Below are 15,369 nucleotides of genomic sequence, written 5' to 3' on the forward strand. Positions count from 1 at the left end.
CCAACAGTCATTTTAGTTTCAAAACAAAGCTGTAAAGGAAGTTAGATTAAAAGAGAAAGGCATACCCTCCCAGGCTACCCAGTGGAACAATGAAGATTCTAATCTGGATTTTTCACAGCAGAAACCAAACCTCTACCCACTGGACCCTACCACAAAAATGTGGTGTGCCACAGTGAAGACATAAGTAAGGCCCACTACCACAAATGAGGCACAATCAGTTCAGTTCACAGTTGAGTTCCATGTCTTTCTTAGCCACATATACTGACACTTTCTGCAACAGAAGATGGAAAGACCCAGGATCATCAGACAATCTTAAAGGTTTTCGTTCATTTTAGAGCAGCTTCACATTTTATGCAGCAATTAAGGATACTAAGACCACAACTTTCCCCACAGCACACATGAGGTATTAACAGACACATGTTCTTAAACAACCATGAGCATGTGTCTGACATTCCCAGTTGACATTTATCATTCACACTTTTGTCTGTGCAAAAAATGACTGTGTACTTGCAGTAAACAAAGCCAAGCTGCTAAGCTGGGATCAGTCTTGGGCATGGTTTATCAGAAGGCTCCTGGGTGAGGGCATCTTGTTTGCCTTTGGTAAAGCAACAGGGCACTAGTAAAGACTTTGAGCTCTTGGTGAAAATATGCTCACAGTATGTCACTCACCAGGAGGTAAGCTACCAAATACGGCATCAGTTGAACAGAAGCCTCCAAACAGGCATCAAAGCCAACCCAACATACAGTAGACCCTTGGTATATGCCGGGGTTTAGTTCCAGGACCCCTTGTGGATATCAAAATCCATGGATGTTCAAGTCCCATTAAATATACTGGCATAGCAAAATGATGTCCCTTATATAAAATGACAAAAGCAAGGTTTGCTTTTTGAAATGTATATATTATAAAAATATTTTAAAGCCATGGATGCTCAAATTCATGGATATAAAATAATCTGTGGATATGGAGGGCTGATCATATAGCAAATCTGCAGTAATAACCAAGGACTCAGCATGTCTCAATCCAGTTTGTACTTGCCACTGGTTTTCCATGTTGCCCCGGGTCAGATCCCACCTGTATCCTGCCATGATACAATGAAAGACTGGCTGATCGTGTTGACACCTCCCTTGGAAGAGACATGAATGTGCATGAAGACATAGCAGCATCCACAGACACACACAGTTCATGTGGATGTATGTGGGTGTGGGTGTTTTTTTTTTTTTACTTGTCCTCAAAACATCCCAGTAAAGTAAAGAAACACAGTTTTGCCTCACTTCACAATTTTAAAGAAATATAATAGGACGGTGCTATCTTTCAGGGCTGCTGCGAGGATAACTGTATACATACTGCAAGGCAGCTGAATTTCTATGGATGTTGGCTTGCTATAAGCATCTCGGATAGGTAATTAGTGCCTCTGGGCCTCTGTGTGCATTTGTTTTATTACAAAAGAGACTGTTAGGGATAGTGATGTGGTTCAAAATAAATTGAGTCAGATGCAATGCCAATAACTGCATCCTGGAAGCAGGACTAGGACCAACTGGCAGGAGTTGGGGAGGGTGTGCATTTGCCTACAGAAGAAACAAACAGTTGGGCTCCTCAACAGAAAAGCCTCCATTCAGGAAGATGCTGAGCTCTGTTCCTGACCCAAGCATTCAAGGACAGAAACCAATGCAGCATCTGGCTGTTAGTGAATCCAGGTCCTCCAGCACCCAAGACAAACTTAAGATCACATAAGGTATTTGGTGTTCATTTCCATTCTTGTTCCAACTTTCCCCTTTTTTTTTTGAGAGGGCAAGAAGGTCAAGTTGCTTGTCTGGGGGTCTGGGTGACAGAGGGAGGGGGGAGAGGGACACAAATACACACCACTAGACAGGGGAGCATTTAAGCTGTTTCACTTGGTTAAACATTAAACAGCAACTGCCCAAAGCCCTTGTCTGCCTTTCCTCCCAACATGTTCATTAGCAGGGTTTTGTTTTTCCTCACCATCCCCTCCCCTCCCCAACAAACTCAATTTCTGCTTTTAACCCAACAAAAGCTTCAAGCCCATGGATAAGCAGAAAGGTTTGCCTTTCATCTTCAAAAGTCTAGCCTAGATTCAGTTCCCATGCTCTTGGTCCAGAAAGGATAGCATAGGACAAGAGAATGAGAAGATAAAATGTCTAGGCCTGTCTTCTCTGTTGTAAGCCACTTTGAAGAAAAAGGGTTCTTGAAAAACTGTTGTCCTGATGTTTGAGCAAGAGATATACTCATCTTAGTAGAACAGTGTGATATAGTCGTTTGGTTGTTCAACTACAACTCTGGAGACCATGGCCATGGAAACCCACTTGGTAACCTTGGGTAAGTCACACTCACTCAGCCTCAGAGGAAGGCAAAAGCGAACACATCTTGCCAAGAAAACCGCATGATAGATTCGCCTTAGGGTCGCCATAAGTTGGAAATGACTTGAAGGCCCACAACAACAACAACATTCAGCTTGGTGTACTTAAGCAAGTTGTTTACTGTCTAAACTCACAATACTTAAACTCAACTCTACTCATGAGAAATAAACAGAATATTAATAACTGGGAAGTAACTTAATAACTACGTCTTCCGCACAGACTGAAATGTATATATAGGCATACTTTTCAGACAGCAATCAAAATGCACCCTGTAACCTAAAGTACATACTGTGAGAAGCGACATGCAAATGCTAACATTGTCCTATTCCAAATTATATGCTGTACATATACACATGACTATGGTAAAGCAAGGGCCTAAATATCCAAAAGGCACTAGATCCAGTCTGATCTTGGAAGCTAAGTAGAGTCAGCCCTGGTTAGTACTTGGATGAGCGACCACCAATGAATACCAGGTGCTGTAAACTAAATTTAGAGGAAGGAATTGGCAAACCACTTCTGACTATTCCTTGCCTAAGAAAACCCTATGAAATTCATGGGTTTATCATAAATCAACCGGCAATTTGAAGGCACATACACAACATATACACACCTTATTTCCAAGATTATGGAACAGTCTCATGTTAGATAGAAGCATTAGTGTATCCAGAATTGCGGTCAGAAACTTCAGTGAGACTGGAGACCAATTTCCTGCCCCAGGTGTACATGGAGTACAAAAACACTTACCCAAAGATATAACAGAAGTGACTAGAAGTCCAATTCTGGTTTAGAAAAATATTTTTGTAATGCTATGACTTATTTTAAAAGTGCGCTGCCTCTCTCAGAAAGAGCAGTCCATCCTTTTTTAACCCCCCCCCCCAAAAAAAATGTGGTTGGGTAAAGACCACAAAAATAACCTTGTGCCACACTTTTGTGTTGTTGATGTTGTCTGCCTTCAAGCTGGAAGAGATCTCAAGGGCCATCCAGTCTGACCCCCTGCCATGCATGAATACACATTCAAAGCATGCCCTGACAGATGATCATCCAGCCTGTTTAAAAACCTCCAAAGAAGGAGACTCGCCACACTCCAAGAGTGTTCCACTGTGGAACAGCTCTTACTATCAGGAAGTTCTTCCTAATACTGAGGTGGAATCTCTTTTCCTGTAGCTTGCATCTGGGTCCTGTTCTTCTCTGGAGCAACAGAAAACAAGCTTCTTCCATCCTCAATATGGCATCCCTTCAAATATTTAAAAAGGGTGATCATATCACCCCTTAACCTTCTCTTCTCCAAGCTAAATATACCCAGCCCCCTAAGTCTTTCCTCATAGGGCATGGTTTCCAGACCTTTCACCATTTTGGTCCCCTTCCTCTGGACACGCTCCAGCTTCTCAACAACATAGTCATTTCAAGTCATTTCCAATTTAAGAAGCCCCAAATGTGAATCTATCATTTATTTTTATGTTTTGTATTTTTAATTGTACTGTGTTCATCTTGTAAGCCGCTCTGAGACCCAGTTTGGGGAAAGGGAATAATAATAACGATGATGATTACATGCCAAGATTTGCTCTAAGATTTCCTTGTCTTCTTCTGAAGCTGAAGGAGTGTGACTTGCCCAAGAGCACCTTGCACCTTGGGGATTTGAATCCTTGTTTCTCAGAGCCCTAGTCCAGCACTGAAACACCACACTGACCAGTGGCCACACTCAGTCTACCCCTCATCTAGCCAGTATGTCTACTCTGGCCAGCAGTAGCTCTTCAATGTCTAGAAAAGGTGCCCCCCACCAAGCACCACAACCTTGAGATGAGAGGAAATGCCCCCCCATGAATTTAGGACCTTTTGTTTGCATTGAACATTGCTCTAGCATAATACATATGCCATGATTTCCTCATAATATATGGAAATCATGGCACTGCAAAGGAACATGCTAGTCAGTTCACTAAAGTGAACATTATTAAAAACTGAATATATGTGAATATAAGTATGAATAAGATTCTCTTTAAAGAAGAGAACTGGATGTTGTGTCTACCATTCTTAGAAACCTTGCCATGGTATCACATAAATAGGACGGAACACCCAGTAATCCAACTGTGAAAGGCAAGAATCAGCCTCTGGCTATTGTTTTTGTAAAATCTACCACAAAGGAATATATACATGTATTATGCACACTGGGATTTTAATCCAGTGAGACAGCTGGGGTTAAAGGAAGACACTGGAAAGATCCCAAATAACAATACAGATCCAGAATGGGATACAGCAAATTAGCATGTAGCATTTTTCATAGCGCCTTGCTCTGTTACACAATCATATATTTGAGATCCAACCTTCCTTCCCACCCACTCAGACTCTATACTGTCTTAGCACTGCAAGCATTGTAATTTACTAATATTAAACAAACTGAACTATGCAAACAGTCTGAACCAAAGAATTTTTTTTAAAAAGGAAAACCTTTTTTGCTTTACAACCCATTTAGGAAATTATCTCTGCCTCAGCCTGCAAGTTTTTTTGGCCTGCTAATTTTCTTTTGACTTCCTCACTCAGAATAATTTGGTCACCAGTATCTTGAGACAGAGATATCGAGTCACTCATTTTACCCACTGAGTACATACAAAAGACCTTGAGATTGTTCAGGAAGCAATTAGATGCTATACAGAGGGAAATGGTGTTTTCAAATGAATAACCTTTTGATGCGGTCAATAGCCAGTGCTCATCCTTTGCATATTGCTCTCCCCCCAGCCCCACCCCTTTGCTTTCCAAAAACAGATGAATAATTTTTATTCCACTGAAAGGGCAATAATCAAATGTATTCTAAGAAGTCTGTTTGCGTACAGATTTTATCTTAAACAAGAGGAAAATCGTTTCCTAAAGGCGTTTAATAATCTGAACTTTTCTCCCCTGCTGAGTCTCTAAAAGGGTGATTGTAAATGCTAATTGGTATGATATTGAAGAGGATGCACTTCAAAGCATGTGGTCATGGGGAGAAATAGGAACTTTAACTTGGAAGGTTAAATTGCACATCTCTCTCTGATTTACCTGATCCCTAATTGCATGTAAATTATAACCCCTTGCCTCACAAGCCCCCATTCTGAGCCTAAAACAATCCTAAACAAGCTTCTGGAGACTATTCAGGTAAACGTACAATGGTAAACGTACAGAGGACTGCTGCCTCAGTCAGAATGTATAAGCACACTGCCATGGTGATGAGAGAATTTCAATGGGCAGAAAGCATATATAAAAATTCAATGAAAATGATAGAAAATTCCTTTATTGATAGGACTCAGCCCACAAAGCTCTCCATTTGAACAGATCAGAGCCACACCTGTGTATATGTTAAACACAGATTGTATATCTATACCTCTCTCACTCACACACAGATGCACACACCACACTACAATTACTAGCACAGTGGTTCTAGGAAAGCAATTTAGAAAGAGAAACATGGCAAGCAAGAGCTAGTTTTGCTTACACTCTACATTAATCTGCTTTTCTTTTTATTTGAAAGATGTGCCATTTATTGAGACATGTGCCCTGCCTTTCCAAAAGGGTTCAGGGTGGTTTACAACCTCCCATTTGTTTATTGTGGAAGGTTATCCATATGCATTATGACTAACACCTACACACACGCACACGCCATCACAGTCTCTTTTATTCACTCCGTAGAGCTATATTTATCATCTGTGTAAGGAGACTTGCTGTTGGGTGGCAGAGCATCAGAACCTCTCCTAAACTACACCATAATCAGCGAGAATAATTCATGAATGAATAAACCTTCCGATGGCGCTCTGTGTTTTATCCAGGCACTGTGCAAAAAGGAAAGCGGGGGGGGGGGGAGGCTCCGGAGATTCAGCACATCATTCCTGGTGCCACACAGATCTCTCCCTCTGTGACTGAATGGGGACAGAATCAGAAAGAGGAGGGGAGGACTATTGTGCTCCACAAACTCTGCACCCTAGCTATGAAGACCCAGCCAGCAGCCACCACCCCAATTCCAACCAGAGGGAATGCTGGCAAGTCAATTTAGCTAGAATAGAAGAAAATCAACTCATTGGAGATGAGGTGCTGGAGAAGACTGCCAAGGATACTGCTAAAAGGACTAATGGATGAGTCCCAGAGCCCTAAATTCTCAGGCCTTGAACTCTCCCTGGAGGCAAAGATGACTAAACCGAGATTCTCACAGTTTGAGCACATCATGAGAAGAAAAGACTCACTAGAAAAGACTAATGCTTGCTAAAGTGGAAGGCAAGAAGGAAAGAGGAGACCGCATGCCAGATAGGTAGACTCAATCAGACAAACCACAGCCATGAGTCTGCAGGGGCTGAGGGTGACTTGGAGGTCTCTCATTCAGAGGGTCGCCATGGGTCGAGTTGACTCCAAGGCAGTTATAACAAGAACAGAGTGGCTTCCTTTTGGAAGGAGGGCAGCTAAAGTGCAGGGAGGGGAGAATGCAAGGGGGGGATTTCCCAGGAACTGGGGTGCAGCTCCTGAGTATGGCTGTTTAAAAAAGGTCTCTCTCCTTTGCAGGGCACTCCCACCTCACTGGGAGCAGCCCCAAAGCCTGTACTTCTGAGTGGGAGGCAGACCAGGGTATGCCAAGCCAGCCTCCCTCTCTCTCCAGGCAAACTTCTGCAACTCCAGGCACCTCCAGGGAGGGAATCCTGGGATGCAGGGGGAGAAGGCAGCAGGAGCCCCTGCAAAGGGGATGCCCAGGAGGCCAAAGCTGCCTTGTTTGAGTGGCAACAACGCAGCCCGAAGCCCGTCCTGTCGCCCACGCTTCTTCCTTCCCTCCTAGGAAGGCAGGGTGGCCAGATGTATGTAGGACATTGCCAAATAAAAGCTAAACACACTCCTAGAAATGTAAAGTCATGCTTCTTAGCCCTGCTCAGAATGGAGGACATTTGGGGATTGGTCTTCGACAGAGGGTTGAAATGTAGGCTATCTAGTCGCTCTGTGTTAAGGAAAAAGCCAAACTCTCCCAATTCTCATTCTTAGACGAAGCGCCCCTCCAAAAAGGGGGGGAGGAGGAGGAAATGCCCCAAGGAAGAGGAAGAGGAGGCCACTTTCCTAGCCCCCAAATCCAGCAGAGCCCCCTTGCGCACTCTGGGGAGCAATACGCATCATTTCAGAAGATGGACCTCAAAAACCAGCTTCCCTGGGGAGGGGGGAGGGGGTCCCTTTCTTATCCCCAAAGGCGGAGGCAACCCTTGGCCAGCCTCCAAGGCAGGAAGAAGCATTTGAACGGTCAAATCAAATCAAACCCAAATCTGGCCAGGTCTCCCCTCCAAAGCCAAGAAGGAGCAAAGAGTCTCCGCCATGGATCCCCAAAAGCTGAGGAAACCTTGGCGAAGGCAACAATCAATGGGCATAAAAATAAAATAGATGCCAAGGGGGAGACAGGGCAAGGCAACCAGGAGGAGGGGGCGAGAGGGAAGGCCAGCAGCCCCTGGGCAGCCCCGAGACAAGAACAGGGCAAGGGGGAGCCAAGGAGGGGCGAAGGGATGGGATACAAACGAACCCTTTCAAAAACAGAGAAGGCAAGGGAGGGTCTCCCCTCAACGGCCAGCGCTGCCCTAAAGCCCTGGCAGAGGAAGAGGAAGAGGAGGAGGAGGAAGGCAGGGGCAAGGCTGTGCGGCAGACTGCTTCCCCTGGAGCCCGACGAGGAGGAGGAGGAGGAGGAGGGAGCCTCTCTGCAGCCCCTCACACCCCTGGTTCTCCCCCCCCCTCTATGCTTCCCTGGGGGCTCCTGCCCTACCTTCTCCCTTTGCCTGGCCATGCTGCTGCTGCTGCTGCTGGCGGGAGAGGAGCAAAGGCCAGCCTGGCTCCCTTGCGGCGGCGGCGGCGGCGTCCTCTTTCTTTCTTTCTCTCTCTCAGCTACTCCGAGCCATTCCCCGCCGCGACCCACCCTCCGCAGGCGGCCGCCCCATTTGGTGGCAGCGCAAGGAGCTCTTCAAGCAAAAAGCCCTGCTCCTCCTCCTCCTCCTCCTCCTCCTCCCCTCCTCTTTCACCCCCAAGCCTGCCTTCCTTCCTTCACTCACACACACACACAGACACACAACGAGAGAGTGTCTGTGTTTTATCCCCCGGTCCCTTCCCTTTCCCCTGGCAAAAGGGCCGGAGGCACACTTTCCCTTCCCGCTGCCTGCCAGAGATTTCTCCAGCCTCGCCATCCTTCCTCCTCTGGGCTTCTCCTTCTTCCCCAGCCGTTCCACTGGGGGGGCAGTGCCTATTTGCCCACTTGGACCGCTCCCCGTCCACCCACCAACTCCTCCTCGACTCCAAAACCCCCAGGCCATAAAGGAAGGAAAGAAGGAAGGAAGGAAGGAAGGAAGGAAGGCGGCATGCCGCGTGGGTCGAGCGGCACACACACACACACACAGAGCCATGCAATCCTTCCTCCTCCAGCAAAGCAGAACAAAACAGGCTTTCCTTTGCTTTTCCCTCCTTCCAAAAAAGCAAGCTAAAAGAAATGCTCTGGATCCGTGCGTAAAAATGGGGCGCCGAGGGGTGTCCGGTAATGTGTGCCAAACCAGGGAGAAAAAGAGATCGGGGGCGAAGAGGAGGAGGAGGAAGAGGAGGAAGGCATCCTTGATGTTGAGTACTAGGATCCTGGGGGGGGGGGCTCCCTTTTGCAAAGGCACCCGCCTGGAAAGCCTCCTCCTCCTCCTCCTCCCCAAAAGCAAAGAGCTCGAGGAGAGGAAAGTTGGGCTCCTGCCGGACTTACCGCCTGCTGCGGAGTGGCTCCGGGCTCTGCTGGCCATCCTGGCCTGGGAGGCCCCGCCTGGGACCCGGGGCTCCAGCTGCCTCCCTGCTGCCCAGCATCGAGGACGAGAAGGAGGAGAAGGAGAAGGAGAAGAGGAATGCGGCGCCTTCAGCCTGGCTGGCTGCTGCTAGCTGGCGATCCCGCCTCGCTCTGCCTGCCTCCCGATTGAAGGGCTCTCCGCCTCTAGGGGGCGCCCGCATCTGCGCCAGACCCAGCAGCAGCAGCAGCAGCAGCACCAAAGGGAGCAGCAGCAGCAGGAGGATGGAGGAGGAGGAGGAGGAGGAGGCAAGGTGCAGTTAAACGGGCGACGCCACCTGGGAAGCCTCCCTAAAGACACTCAGCCGAGGGGGAGCTTGGCCTGACCGGGGCTGCATCCACACTGGGCAAATAACCCGGTTTGGCACCGCTTTAACTTGTTGCCTGGCTCAAGGCTGTGGAATTCTGGGAGTCGGAGTTTGTTGTGGGGCCTAGAGCGGATATGTCCTACAATTCCAAAATGTCCTCCACTTTGAGCAGGGCTAAGCAGCATGAATTTATATTTCTATATGAGGTTTTTTTAAGCATGCATTTACTTAAAAAAGCTTATATAAAAATGTAAATTGACTTTAAATGCTCAAAGTGGAGGACGTTTTGGAATCCCTCTTAGCGACAGGAGGTGGAAATGGAGGACCTGTCCTGGAAACGGAGGAGGACCACCTCTGGTCAGCAGCCTGAGCCCAGGGAGGACAAAGCATCACAAAAATAGAGCTCGTTTTAGAAGAAAATGCCTAAAGAAAAGCTTAAAGCACACTACCATGAATGTAAAGGATGCTTATTCATCATGCTCCAAATGGAGGGGGAAACGTTTTGGAAAAAGAGGAGGACATTTGATCATCCAGAGCCCAGGGTAACCAGATGGCCTGAGCGTAAAGGAGGACAAGGGACCACAAAATGGAGGACATTCTTTTTTAAAAAAAATTTATTGATTTCAAAAATTAAATATGCCGATTACAAATTAAACAACTGAATGGTAAAGTCTGCACAGCTTCTTCCTACCTTCAGAGATTTGTTTCTTATTAACTCTCACTAGCTTTCATTTTCTTCATTTCTATTTATTCCTTTTTTGCTCTTTGCCCGTAATTCAAAATTTTCTTTCTATCCTCCCATGCTTCTACACAAATAAATCATACCATATATAACATGAACTAAATAACTTGGGTTTTCATAAACATCTCATGAACAAAGTAATTTTTACCTTATTATCTTCCTATATTCGCGGCATTACATCAGTTTTACATTTAATGTTCCGATACTTCTCTGACATTTAATTGATGTTATATTATTCCCCATTACCTTTACAACCAAAACAGTCCAACTTAATCAAACTAACCCAGGGGGACCAGAAACAGAACCACAAAGGAGGGCAAGGCACCAGTAAATGGAGGACATTCGAGAAAAATGGAGGGCATGACCACAATGAAAGCTAAAAATACTCATATAAATATAAATGCATGCTTCTTAGTCTTGTTCCAAATGGACTACATTTTGAAATTCCTCCTGGGCAGAAGGTTGAAATGCCCTGGAAAAGTCAGGGTGACTAGACCTCAGAACCACAAAGGAGGACAAGGCACCATGAAATGTAGGGCATTATGCAATAAAACCTGAAAACACTTAATATAAGTGCAAATGCATGCTTCTTAGTCATGCGCAGAATGGAGGCCACTTTGGAATTTCTCGTGAAAAGAAGGATGAAATGAAGGCCATGTCCTGGAAAAGGATGATGTTTGGTCACCCTGGGGCAGCCGCAAAAGAGATGGGGCAACGCTTGGGAATGACGACCCCGCGTGCCCTTGGCAGCATACTATGCAACATAGTATAATTATAGTGATGTAGATTGTATTCATTCGTTATTAGCTGCATCCTGTCACCCTACTTGCTCAACTCGTACACAGAAAATATCATATGAAGAGCAGGTTTAGATTACTAAAATGGAGGAGTGAGGATAGGAGGGAGGAACATCAACACTCTAAGATATGCAGATGACACCATACTACTAGCAGGAAACATCACAGACTTGGAACATAAAGAAAACAAAACATAAAGAAGACAAAAATAATGACCACAGATCTACATAAATTCAACCTACACAATGAGGAAATTGAAATAGTTGAAGATTTCCCATACCTAGAATCAAATATTGAGCAGAATAGGAGAAATAATAAGAAGACTAGTCATGGGAAAGGGAAGCTATGAAAGAATTAGACAAGATCCTAAAGAGTAAAGATATTGCTTGGGAAGCGTGATGGATGTCAAGCGCCCCCACGCGCCCCCAGGCTGACCAGATGTCCTAACCACAAAGGAGGACAAAGCAATACAAAATGTAGGGCATTCAAGAAAAAATGAGGACATGACCAAATAAAAGCTAAAAACAACTCATATAAATATAAATTCATGCTTCTTAGTCATGTTCAAAATGGAGGGCATTTTGGAATTCCTCCTGGACAGAAGGTTGCAATGTTGGACATGTCCTGGAAAAGGAGGACATCTGGTCACCCTGCACCCTGCTTTGTAAAACATGGCAGAGGATCTGAAGGAAGCCTCCTCATAAATAGGGTCCAGGTCCCCACAAGAATTCATGCAATGCATGTTTGGGACCACAAGAGGAAAGGTTTGTTTCCTTAGCAAGTCCAGGTAAAAAAGGAATGAAAGTGAGGTTTTTTAACTACAATAGAGAGAGAGTGAGAGAAGATCTGATTTGAGACGTCTCTTTTCTGTTTTGTGTACCTCATTAAGCACCATTCACAGTGATGTTGTTGTTGTGTTGCTTTTAAGTCCTTTCCAACTTATGACAGCCCTATTACAGGGCTTTTACTCAAACTCTCTCATTCAGAGTACTTTTGCTTATTGTTGGGTGCCTTCAAGTCATTTCTGACCTATGGCAACCCTAAGGCAGTGAACCTTTGCCATTGCCATCTTCTGAGGCTGAGAGAGTGTAACTTGACCAAGGTCACCCAGTGGATTTCCACGGCCGAGCCAGGACTTGAACCCTGGTCACCCAATGTCCTAGTTCAATACTAAAACCATTACTGGTACTCTAGACAAATAAACAGTATTCACATGAGCACTTTGGACGATGCATTTTTGCAGCAGGAGTTACTATTATTTAATTTAATATTTCTAGGACTGATTAGTCATACTCTTAGGTACATACAATAAAAACACAAAATCCCAAAGCCTTATCACTGAAATCAAAAGCAGCATAAGAACCAACCAATTAAAAAACAGTAGTCATGAACCTGCCATGCAGCATAAACCACTGCCTGTTTTATCAAAAGCAAATCCCACCATGCTCAATGCCCTGTTAGATAAATGTGCATAAGATTGCAGCCTGACTCTGTATCTCAGAGTGGTTTTTGTTAGTCTACTCAAAACACAAATGTTCTAAATGTTTGCTGCCAGCGCAACCACCACATCAATATTCCCCCCAAGAGCAGATAAACAAGAACTTCCATTAAACTGTTAGATCCTTCCACCCCACCCCACTCACCCACCCAAAAAAACAGACCGAAGCTTCAAAATCTGATTCACCTGAAGCTTCTTCCTTTTGTAAATCACTTGCTACAGTGCAGCCCATCTCCCATTGATTTTTTACAGAGCACGGCTAGGCTGAGATCCAAAGCACATTTCCTGGGAAGCCAGTTCTGTCGAAATGGGATTTTCTTCCCATTTAGAACCACAGCATAAAAGAGTAAAGGCCCAGGAGAAGCAATTCATCTTTCAAGTTTTGATAGTTCAAAAGGACTAAGGGTGGTTTTTGAACAGTCACATTTTTCCACCAATGTACAGCGTGTGTATATACGTAGGTTTCTTTTCCTTCTTCTTCTATGCATGCTTACAGCACCAACAACAGGTAGGAGAAGGAAGCTTCTCGTTGGCACTATAATAGAAAGAGACGTTAAAAATAGATACCTTATAGCACTGCTTTCGAACTTATCTGATGTGCAGGTCGACCAGTCAATTTTCTCCCCATACACCAGGAGCCAGTTTCATATTTCTGTCCATCAGCTACAATCTCTCTTTCCTAGAAATCCACCAGGATCTGGCAGCCAGTGGCTCATGGATCAGGACCAGTCCAGGGACCACCACTGCCTTATAACACATCCTATTTTAGTGTCTATATGTGAAGGGGAGCACCACCTATAAAAAAGAGAATACAAATATAAATCAGTTAATAAAGTAAAGGTGTCCCTATGCATTGCTTCTTTAACAGAAAATTTGGTACCAGAGGCAGAAATAGCATGGAAAGAATACAGATAGATTCCTACACATCAACAAAGAAGAGCACTTAAATAGGTTTCAGCAGGCATCTTATTCAAAACTAACAATATGAATGTATGAAATGAAACAACCAGGTCAGGTAAGCCTCATATAAGTAATCAAAAATATTTTGAACTGTCTAAAAACCCAGTTGAAGACTTCTTCCAAACTCTGTCTAGAAATTACTTGTTTGTTTCATCACCCTCCTCTTTTCTTATGATTTCCATTTTGGAGGCCAAACTTACAGGCTGCTGCTGCTGCTGCTGCTTCTTTTTTAGCAGGCTGGAGGTAGCTTATGAAGCAGGCTTACCTGCTCTCCCCTTTGCTTTGGTGTTCACACATTCTTAGAACATGATTTTGATTCTGCAGGCAGCTGCTATTTACCTTGGCTGTTGTATGCAGGCACACCTGGCTAATCCAACTCTTTCCCAGCTCAAACTTTGTTTCTTGCATTCTTTATTGCAGGCATATTGCTGCACTTCAATTTTGAAATTCTTTGTTTCTCCAGCCTTCCTTCACCATCCTCCCAATGCTGATCCTGCTAAAACACATCCAGCTAGACAGAGGATGAGAAGTAAAGGTGGCTGGGCAAGTATAAAAAGGAGATTTACTGTCATAGGCTTTGTTAGCTGAGAGAGAGCTGTAAATTAAATCTGCCCAACAGTGGAAAACTGAACATGCAAAGCCACCCCATGAAGCACAAAATAAATACAAAATCATAACATTTTACTTTTTCAAGAACACAGTGTCAAAACATAGCAACAACTATTAATCTGTGATTAAGTCAGAGTACTTCTCTAGAAATGTACCTAGATGATAAAAGGGAATGAATGCTCTACACTTGCACTGGGATTCGATATCTTTGTGGCGAGTGATTCTCACCCATTGTGAAACATTTACAAGCATTTTTTCTCACAGGACAATGAGTTTGACTCTCATGCTGTGAATCACCACATTTGTGACCAACATTTCTGATGGCTACTGTGAATGTCTGTATGCTCACTAGAATCATAGAGCTGGCAGAGACCAAAAGGGCCATCCAGTCCAACCCCCCTACCATGCAGGAACTCAAAATCAAAGCATCCCTGACAGATGGCCATCCAGCCTCTGTTTAAAAACCTCCAAAGAAGGAGACTCCACCACACTCTAAGGGAGTGTGTTCTTCTGTCGAATGGCTCTCACTGTCAGGACGTTCCTCCTAATGTTTATGTGGAATATCTTTTCCTGTAGTTTGCATCCATTGCTCCATGTCCTATTCTCTGCAGCAGCAGAAAACAGGTTTGCTCCATCCTCAATATGACACCCTTTCAAATACCCAAACAGGGCTATCATATCACCTCTTAACCATCTCTTCTTCAGGCTAAACATACCCAGCTCCCTAAGTCTTTCCTCATAGGGCATGGTTTCCAGACCCTTCACCATTTATGTCACCCTCCTTTTTGAATTGTGGTGCCCAGAACTGGACACAGTATTCCAGGTGAGGCTTGACCAAAGCATAATAGAGTGGCACTATTACTTCCCTTGATCACTACTATTAGTTCAAATTGCTATACAATCACTATGTGCTTTCATTGCTTCTCGGCCTTTTGGCTAAGATCAAGTGTAGTATGAGGTTGTGGTGAATTCATTTATCCAGTAAGTGGTTCAGAGCATTTTGGTTAGAGAAAAAGATCACATGCCACAGGGAAACTGTTTTTGGCAGCTGGTGTGTCTGCATAAAACTGTGGTAAGTTTATTGTGTACATTGCCCCTAACGGCTGTTTCTCAGGTTACAACGGTATATCCTAGTTTTAATATTATGAGAGGGGTGGAGATAAACAAATCTCTTTATTCACTCTCTCCATAGTATTGATAACTGGGTAAGCACCTTGCCATCCACCCACACTACCCTTGTTTTTATTCAAAATTTTCTCATGAAGAAGGAATAATGTTTCCCAACATCACAT

The 15,369-nt window shown here is 44.5% G+C and overlaps 1 protein-coding gene and 1 pseudogene across 1 annotated transcript in view; one reads left to right on the top strand and one right to left on the bottom strand.

The window, feature by feature from the left end:
* PLXNA1 (plexin A1) overlaps nt 1–9,199 on the bottom strand; it is a 395,300-nt gene extending 386,101 nt beyond the window's left edge. Inside the window, exon 1 of the mRNA XM_089521294.1 lies at nt 9,089–9,199. The gene's annotated coding sequence lies outside the window, so the exon portion shown is untranslated. The remainder of the gene's footprint in view (nt 1–9,088) is intronic.
* A 5,794-nt stretch (nt 9,200–14,993) lies between these two features.
* LOC149321414 (U2 spliceosomal RNA) lies at nt 14,994–15,078 on the top strand (annotated as a pseudogene).
* The last annotated feature ends 291 nt before the right edge of the window (nt 15,079–15,369 follow it).

Source organism: Sceloporus occidentalis, unplaced genomic scaffold, assembly GCF_023333645.1.
Source record: "Sceloporus occidentalis isolate IW3139 unplaced genomic scaffold, rSceOcc1.0.p SCAF_1, whole genome shotgun sequence".
Classification (NCBI taxonomy): Eukaryota; Metazoa; Chordata; class Lepidosauria; order Squamata; family Phrynosomatidae; genus Sceloporus; species Sceloporus occidentalis.